Raw genomic sequence first — 10,000 nt, 5'->3', positions numbered from 1 at the left:
CTCATGAATAGAAGAGGCAAGGAACAGTGACATTGCCCTAGCAAGCAGGACAATGCCCTAGAGACTGACCATACATACATATGATCAGACCCAAGCCCCTCTCCACCCAAGCTATGACCATGGAGGGCCACGCAATGGATGCTGATGACTCAGCAGGTAGACCTACAGGCTCCACAAAGTTCCCATACTCAGCTCACAACGATGGTGAGGTTGCAGGCACTAGAGGATCTAACGAGTTTGAGCGGAACTTGAACTCCAGTCTGTCTTGCTATCATCAGGCAGAAACGCTACCAATAGGCCACAACAACCCTATCAATGCTTGCGAGATAAGGTTATCGACTTTCAAATTCAGTTTCCAGAGTTATCTAAGGGAATATTTTTTGTCTAAAACATGATAATCTCAATGAACATTAATTACAGATAAAGTTAATACAGGACTATTTTGTAATTCTGCCAATTCTCATATCCTTCATTCCCTGCCAGAATCTTAATTCCGAATAGCCATTTCTTTTACTGAAAGATTAGAATAGTGACAGTATGATTAAAAATCACAAACAAACAAAAAATGAAGCGATTCCACTTCACAAAATCATAAAACAAACACTAATGACATCGATCCATAACATCTCCTTTATGCGTCATTAAATCTAATCAGCCGATAAAAGCGATCTTCTTAACAGTAGAAGGATGTTTATTTGGCCAATCACAAAGCGTTTCTCTGCCTAACATAAATCATGGTGATCTTGGGGAAGGGGGTTCTATATGGCGAGGCTGTGTCTGTCTGTCTGTCTGTTTGTCTGTCAACAGTGGTAGCATCATAATAGTGAATTTATTTTCATACTAACAGAACTTTTCTTTCAAAACAAAACCTTAATAAAAACGTAACAAATACGAGAAAAATTATGGTAAACTTAAATAGAAAAAATGAAATATGACTGACCACCATATCATTAAACATAAATGGAATATTAAGTCAAAAGTCAGACAAGGGCTCCTTTTCTAACCCACAACAAACACAAGTCATTCAGTCATTCAAATTTCAGTTAATTCCAAATAGGGTAAAGGAGAAAATTAGATTTGTTTGTAGATTTTAAGCAATGAAAGTTGACAAAAATTCAGACTTAATTTTGTTGTAGTCTCATGTAATTATAGTCATTTCATAAAGTGTATTGTATAAAACAAATGGTAAACATTATGAGAAAAAAAGTAATGTGAAATAGCTATTATAAAAGTATTATATTTATGCATTTAGATACACGCATTTTATGGTATGTAGATGTACCTTATTGAAAGAATTTACGGCTGAACTAAGAATTAATATCGAAGTAAAATCTATTTAATAATACAACAGAATTTTGTCGCTACAAATAACCTTATGGATAGGAGAGTGCTCAGCATTCCTCCCTATAATTATACTGCGTTGGAGGAGGCAGCCATCTGGCACTTCCATTGGCTTCAGCACAGAAACTTTAGACTGGAGCATCCTCCTCCTCCTCCTCCTCCTCCTCCTTTGTTCATTCTTTCATTTTGGTATCAACGAGTATAGCGTATGAAAGTAAATGGTAAATTCTTCCCGTGGAAGCTGGATCAACTGGAAAATTCTCCTTAATTTCAATAAATGTTTAGGATAACTCTGATGAAGCAGTTGATAAAGCCTTCAAGTGGAAGCTGGATCAAGGAGAAAAACTCACCAGTTTCTATAAATACTAAGGTTAACTGTATAAGTCATTCTAACTTTACATTAAGTCTCAGAGACATTTTAATTCATAAAGAGAATCACTTTAAGCTCTTTTTGAACCTTTTAAGGCTGGAGGCATATTCCCTAATTTGCAGTTTGGCTTTCGCAAAGGACTTAGAGAATGTGATGCTCTACTCACAAATTCCAATCCTGATTGCCATTATCTTTACCTCATCTTCAATAATACACGGTAAATAAAAGAGTACAGTAAACAGACGTCCTACCAGAATCTATTAACACTTCGGGATGCTAAAAATTATGAAGAAAAAAACAGGTATATGAAAAGAAACATCAACAAGTTGAAACACCTTCATCTTGGCAATGGTATTTTTCATTTCCCATTACCCTTTGAACTTTGCTACTGCAGATGAATCATATAGGCAGGAGAATTCGCTCACTATGATGTTATAACTGTTAACCTAAACATTGAAAATACAAAAATCATGAACCTTTTGCCGACGCCCGCCTGAGGGTTATGGAGATGATTTTTATTGTACGCGACTAAAAATAAAAAGTCAAAATAGAAGATTTTTATGATTTCTTTCAGACGCTCAAAAACTTTAGCAATTCTAAAGGACATTTCCGCTCCCACTGTAGTCACAATCCGTAGTTTTGTCAGTAGAGAGAGAGAGAGAGAGAGAGAGAGAGAGAGAGAGAGAGAGAGAGAGAGAGAGAGAGAGAGAGAGAGAGAGAGAGAGAGAATATTATGAATAATCCCAATGACACAATCTAGCTTGAAAGGCTATGTGACAAGACAAGGCTATAATAGAAAATCAGAATCTATATTTACTTTGTGAATCATAACTTTAATATTACACCAACAGTTTGCTCTAAAATGTCTGTACAACTTAACACAAGATGATAAGTATACAGCAGAGGTATATGGCGAGATTAACATTCGCATATGGAAAAAATATAACTTTATGGCATGTGTGATGTGTCATTCTGAACATGAAAGCTAACCTTGCAGCTTAAGGTTTAAAGGTCACTCATGAATGGCAGAGGCAAGGGATAGTGACAATACCCTAGCTAGCAAGACAACGCCATAGCTAGGACCAAGGAGGGCAAGGTAATGCCTGCTGATGACTCAGCAGGTAGACCTATAGTACCCCCAAACCCAACCTTAGCTCATAAGGATGATTAGGTTGCAGAAACTAAAGAAACTATCCAGGTTGAGTAGGACTCGAACCCCAGACCTGCGATCACCAGGAAAGGACGTTTCCAACACTCCACCAAAACCCCAATGAAGTAAACATGGCAGCCAAGTAAAATAACAGCATTCGCTTCATCACAGCATCCCAATTCCCATCTCCAACCATTTCCGTATTTCAAACACTTACCATTCATATTTCTTCTTCCTTCTTACTCTCATTTACCAGATAATGTAGGCCTCGTGTCTCTCGTCTCCTATTTGCACCTCTCTCTCTCTCTCTCTCTCTCTCTCTCTCTCTCTCTCTCTCTCTCTCTCTCTCTCTCTCTCTCTCTCTCTCTCTCTCTCTCTCACACATAAAAGGTAAAATATATTCAAGGAAATAATCACCATTTGTCAAATAACTTTCATCAACTTGAATCAAAATCGGATGAAATGTCAACTAAATAATAATAATAATAATAATAATAATAATAATAATAATAATAATAATAATAATAATAATAATAATAATAATAATAATAATAAAACATACATTTCGACATTCCACTGTAAGTAAAATAATCGAAATTGTTTCTTTATATTTACTACGAGTTAAGTTCATTTCAAATATATAAAAAAAGCACTTTCCAATGATCATTCCATGCACTGTTGTTCGTTGTCCATTGTTACACAGAATGAGTTCCATTGTTCCATGAATCCAGCTGTATTCTTTTGTCCATATCCTTTGCATGAAGATCTTCCCACACCGTACAATCCCACTCCTAATACTAGGTATACACTTAATTCCAATAGGCAAGCGTTCTCCAACACGAGGATCAATACTACACAGTATTTTATAAGTTTTATTCCAGCAGTGATCAAGATGTGGAATGATCTTCTCAATTTAGCAGTTGAATCAGTGGAAATTCAAAAGTTGAAACTTGTTCAGTTCGGCCATTAACAGGCTCTCTCTGATTTTGTCATTCGTGATTTTTTTAATGGAATGTTTTTACAGAAACGATCTCACCCTACCCCTTTGGAAAACAAATGTCATAATACAAAAAGTATTTTTGTGGAGAAATAGAATGTCTCTTTCCTTCAGCCGTGCAAAGGATTTCCAGAGATCTTAAGAAAGCACATTTTCTGCAACATGATGCCTTATTACCAAAATCTTGAGAGAGGAAAGCTGAGATTTGTTGGACTACAAAGACTGCTCCCTCAAGACCAGAGACGAAGGAATTTTTGTTGAATCCCTTTCTTCGGCGGGAGGAGTTACTAATACGGAAGCTATATTTAAATATATGTTACAGGAGCTATTTCTTTTTTCTTTTTTTTTATTCTTCAAAACTCCCACAATAAATAGTAGTTTTTTTTATAACCAAATTTTAAGACTATTCATCATTGTCCATGTCACCTTTCATACATAAATAGTACCCACATAGATAGATAGATAGACAGAAATAAATGAACATATTTTCCATTTAAAAGATGAAAACAAGTCTCTGGTATTTTCAGATATCCACCACTCTCGATTTTTAACTTTCCCTCAACCTGTTATCCTTCATTTTCTCCTTGATTTAGTTGGGATCAAGTAATATGCAGTATGACAGTCTCTACAGTTTACATTATCAAAAATATGAATAATAACAGAGAGAGAGAGAGAGAGAGAGAGAGAGAGAGAGAGAGAGAGAGAGAGAGAGAGAGAGAGAGAGAGAGAGAAAGTTCCACAAGACCACTATACTAATGGAGAACAGGAAAAGAACTTAACAAGAGCAGATAAAGTTATTAATACAGAGAGGAAAATGATAATAAATCCTCTCCCAGAGATTTCTAGAAAGAAAGGGAAGAGGAAAGTAGGCATCCCTGACAACATTACTCGAATACAATGAACTTTCGCATAATGCAAATATCGGTTATTTTCTTTGTTAGAACCCTTGGGCTTATAGCATCCTGATTTTCTAACTAGGGTTGTAGATTTGCTATGAATAATAATAGTAATAATAATAATAATAATAATAATAATAATAATAATAATAATAATAATAATAATAATAATAATAATAATAATAATAATAATAATAATAAAAGGACCAGTCTCTTGAAAAGTAACATTCCTATCTCTACCAAGAATCAAAAGCAATGGTTCCCGTCATGAGATGACAAATATGACCAAGATCATCTAATCTCAAAAGTCTTTTCTCCTTAAAGGATATACGTCTACAAAATCCACTCACGTGTTGTCAGTTCAGATGCTGAAATCCTGTAATTTTATAAGGGAATAACCGTAACTTACTTATCTTGAAATAACTCCGAAAGTAATTTTGATTAAACCCTTCCTTATCTAGTATTTCAGGATAACTTGCTTTGAATAAACCATGCTTTAAAAAATATTTGATACACATTAATCAGCAAACCTTAACACATAAAAATAGGGTATGCCCTAAAGTGTGAATAAATACAATTTCTTTAGTAATAAACAGATTTGGCTAATTTATTGGCACATTTTCTTAGGCTCCTGTTAAATAAATAACAAAAATTACTTCTACTTCCCTATACAAATTAACATAGCCAACCTTCAAAATCAACAAAGTATTCTCAACCTAATATCGACAGAACTGGCTAACTCCGTTGACATGACTCAACCTAAACAAACTTCTATATCTGGCACTGGGAAACTCAGCGACTCGTATCTGCCAAGCTGCTTTAAACTTCTCTCCAAAATCTCGCATGTTGAGCTTACAAGAAAAGTAATTACAATTTCCCAGATTTGCACAGTGATCATTTGTTCTACTCGCAGGCATCTGGATTTCATTCCAAAGCTAGTCAGTAACTCAATCGTCAACTTTTACAAACAGAAAAATAGCGTCATCTTAGGCCTTAGGGGAATATAAATCATGAAACTTATACAGCTAAATAACGATTTATTTTTTATGATGAAGCATTCGTGATGGATTGCTTTATTTATCTAATTTAAAATTGTTACTGATCTAAATATATATTATATTCATTATTCGTTACTTCCCATACAATTTATTTACTTCCTTATTTCCTTTCCTCACTGGGATATTTTCCTTGTTGGAGTACTTGGGCTTATAGTATCCTCCTTTTCCTACTAGGGTTGTAGCTTAGCTATAATAATAATAATAATAATAATAATAATAATAAACACGTTGCCCCATACTTGAATAATAACCTGCAAATTGACAGTACATACCCCTATATACTCTACTAATATTGAATGAGCTTCAGAGCTACAGATTTCAATACTGTACAAGATGCAGAAAAAAAACCTGATCCTCTTCAATGTTTGATTTTATGCTTTTAGGCATCTCGTTTTAAGGCATTATGATTTTGAGGACAAATTCATTTCACATTTACCTACACGTCTCAAACATCAAAGTCCTTAAATAATAATAATTAAAAGTTTACCAAGAACACTTCAAATCAGATTGAATATCATCAGCTCAACTGACCAATACAGAAGTTCCATTGAACGAACACTGTGTTAATCTGAACAGGTGACATGATGACGTAGTACACCTCGATATCCGTGGAAGGGACACAACCCCCCCCCCCCCCCCCCCTACCACCACCACCACCTTCAAATACTACTTCATGACTGCAGCTTTAGGCTCAGCCCTTTTACTACTTCCCCCTGGAAATTACAAGACAAAACGGTATTTCTTTTATCCAACTATTTTCAACCTACAGACTAATTAGAAGAGGTGGATTAAAGGCTGAACCTCATTAATAGAATGAAATAGAATTAATTCCAGGCTAATGGGAATTTGGTGTTTGCAGCTGACCTTGAGAAGAGCAAAAAATGGGTATCATTAAACTGTAGTGGATTACTTAAGATGGTTTTTATCTGATCGTTAACTGTACGAGAGGTTAATGACTTCCTCTCTTCTTCTATAATTTAAACCATTACAGAAATCAACAACTGATAAGAGTTATGTGATGAACGACATTAGAGTTATTACATCGCTGGTAAAAATAGGATATTTCTCAACGTATTTTTTTTATTCCATATTGTGATATCCATCGTAATTGATGTACTGCTTCTTGCAAATGTGGTTACAAAGCATTCTTTGAATTGCCACACACTTTGATTGATATTTTTATTTCAATCAGAAATGGATATTTTAATTTTTACATTTTATTCTGCCTTATAGCTGTCTTGATATCCTCGTAGATTGTCATCCCCCCCCCCCACCCCCTTGATATACAGCCAGTAGGATCACACAATACAGCTCCCCCCTACATCGTTTCGTTAATTTTGTCAATAACGTTAATGAATAGAGGCTCCATGTAAGTTTTTGCTGTAACGCTTTGTCTTTGGATGTCATTTATCTGTCGGACGTCTGTATGCCATTAAGCATTGGTGTACATCGGCTCAGATGGAGAGTCATTTTATTTGATTTTACATACAATAGAAATAATTCAGTATTGTAGTTTTCGTTATTGAAAGTCTATCAATTTCAGTTTTTTCAGCGAATGGAAATAATGCGTTCGTCTTTATACTTCATCTTGTTTTATAAATTATGCATTATGAATACTTTGTTTCTTGTTTTATTTCGGCATTTGGAGTAATGTCACAATACTACCTACTACCAATTAGCAAGATACTTAATCCATGTGGAAAAATATCAGGTCAGCGTAATAGAATAAATTTTGAATCTTCAGTTTATACTTGACGAGACTGTCTTTGTATGTACGTCACATTTTCTTAGCAACGACTCATTTTCTTAGTCTTTGTTTATGAAGTTTCTCTTCAATGTTTGTTCTAAAACCTTAACATTATGTTGGTTTACAGAACATTCGATAATGAAGTTCATTAATTTGAATGCGTGCATTGTTTGGACATCGAAAACTACAGTTACTTAGCGTTAAATGGTGTAACCTGGTTTGGGACTATTGTCAGATATATTGCTGATTTTCTTTTACCTTGATTTATGATTTTCCAGTTCTTGCAATCTCCACGCCCGGAGCACATTTCCCTAATTAATATAATCTAAGGGATTCCATTTCTTGATCATGGCCTAAATGGTGTCAATATTTAATTATCATTTCAAGTGATATACTTAATTACTATAGGACTGGTTTCTTTTGTACCAAACGTGTTTCACAACACGCTCGTACACTGTAAGAGCATTTTCTTTTTATTGTATATCTTGCCCTACAGTCTAAAGCTCACAACCTGTTTAAGCCTATCTGTTCATGAATGATTTTTTTTTTAATTAACTGTGACCTTTTTGTCCTCAACCTATTTTATATAAACTCGCTATTCCTTGAAATAGTCAATTGCATTCACCTTGCCTCTGAGTTACAATCTAACTGCTCTCCTGCACACCTTGAAGAGTATGCTGATTACCACAGCGTTACTTTTGGTAAGACTAAGACCTTGATTGATGTGTACCAATGTTACTTTTAGGATTATTGTTGAACTACAAACAAACGTGAACAATATTAACCAAAACATGTTAATCATAACCACATTTTTTTTTTCATTAAACCGAATGCTAAGTAAATATTCTAAATAGAAAGAAATATAATTTTTTCTTGGAAAGCCAACCCAAACTGATTAAATTTTTCCAAAATTAAGATAGAATGCTTAAGACTTCAGATTATAAATTTCTGTTTAACGGTTACATTCACGAGCAGACAGAGCTACTCCAACGTTCAAGGCAATACTTCATCTTAGCTACGTTGTTGTAAGGTTCGCAATATATTAGGCTGATGGTCTTTTATGGAGGGTCCCATTCATACCATATAACGCTACCGCTTGACTGCCTAGGACACTCTCTCTCTCTCTCCTCTCTCTCTCTCTCTCTCTCTCTCTCTCTCTCTCTCTCTCTCTCTCTCACACACACACACACACACACACACACACACACACACACACACAGTAGAGGGACTCTTTCGATAGCTTTAGTGGTGGGCCTTTCTATTAAATTGGTTTATGGTCGATAAGGGTGTTTGGAATATCTTATTTGTGTCGCCAGTTGTCGATTTTGTTGACTTTTTCGCCGCTTTGCTGTACTCTATGAATGAAAAGAGCATTGTTAGGGTTTGATGAGGTTATATAACTAATACTAGCAGTAATTTTTTGTAGTGTGATTATTGACAAAAGCAATTTGATTTCTTCGGTATATTATCTCATTTATGTTCATAAGAATGTAACGCAAAGGGTCAAATAAAATTTAGTCTACTGTGGATTTGTCTCTGAATATTTGTTAACGCAAAGTCATTACATATGAAGGAGTTAGACGTAGGGAATGTTAACAATCGTATAAGAAATAAGACTTCGCTATAAATCGAGCGATGAAAGAATAACACATACACATACACACACAAACAAACAAACACACACACATGCCAGTGTATATTGACGATCAAGGCATCAAGCGTAAAACTGCGCTTATTGAAAAAGGCTGCCGGTGTAAAGGTTTCAAGTTACCCCCCAGTTTCAAGCTACCCCCCCGATAACTTGAAACCGGTTTCAGATTACCGGGGAGGTAGTTTATAACCGGTTTCAAGCTACCCCCCTCTGTTTTCAAGATATCCCCTCATCAGAATAGAAAATAATTTATATGACGGTGCACATATGCATCATTCATTTATTGCTGACTTCGCAGTAGTAGAATAAAATTATAATATGGGTCATTCATTCCTTACATACTGAGATACTATGAAATAATAACTTCCATAGACATCGCTTGTCTAATGAAAACCTTTCCAATAAATAAGATTAAAATTCCGTTTTTACAAATTTGAAATAAAGATAATAAACGTTCTCTTTTCAAAACATAGAGTTGAAATGAATTATGTTAGAACAATACCATGTCCAACCTTTATCGAAATTCCTAACATTTAACTTACAAAAAATAGATAGTTTCTGTAATCTTTACAGTTATTGGCTTCTCTTCATCGTCCCACAATGAAAATTTACAGCACTAGAAAGTTTATGGCCAAAGAATGAATGTTTTCCGATAGATGAGGATGATTAAATCTACAGACAATACAACCATGAAATCGATTCGAAGGAAACAAACAAGCGAATCTGAACTTTAACTGTCGACGAAACAAAATAAGGTAAAATTTCTTTTAGTTAAAATATATCAACATAT

The sequence above is a fragment of the Palaemon carinicauda genome, chromosome 3 (assembly GCF_036898095.1).
Source record: "Palaemon carinicauda isolate YSFRI2023 chromosome 3, ASM3689809v2, whole genome shotgun sequence".
In the NCBI taxonomy this organism is placed as follows: domain Eukaryota; kingdom Metazoa; phylum Arthropoda; class Malacostraca; order Decapoda; family Palaemonidae; genus Palaemon; species Palaemon carinicauda.
The sequence above is the reverse complement of the archived record's forward strand: the minus strand, read 5'-3'. Positions refer to the sequence as shown.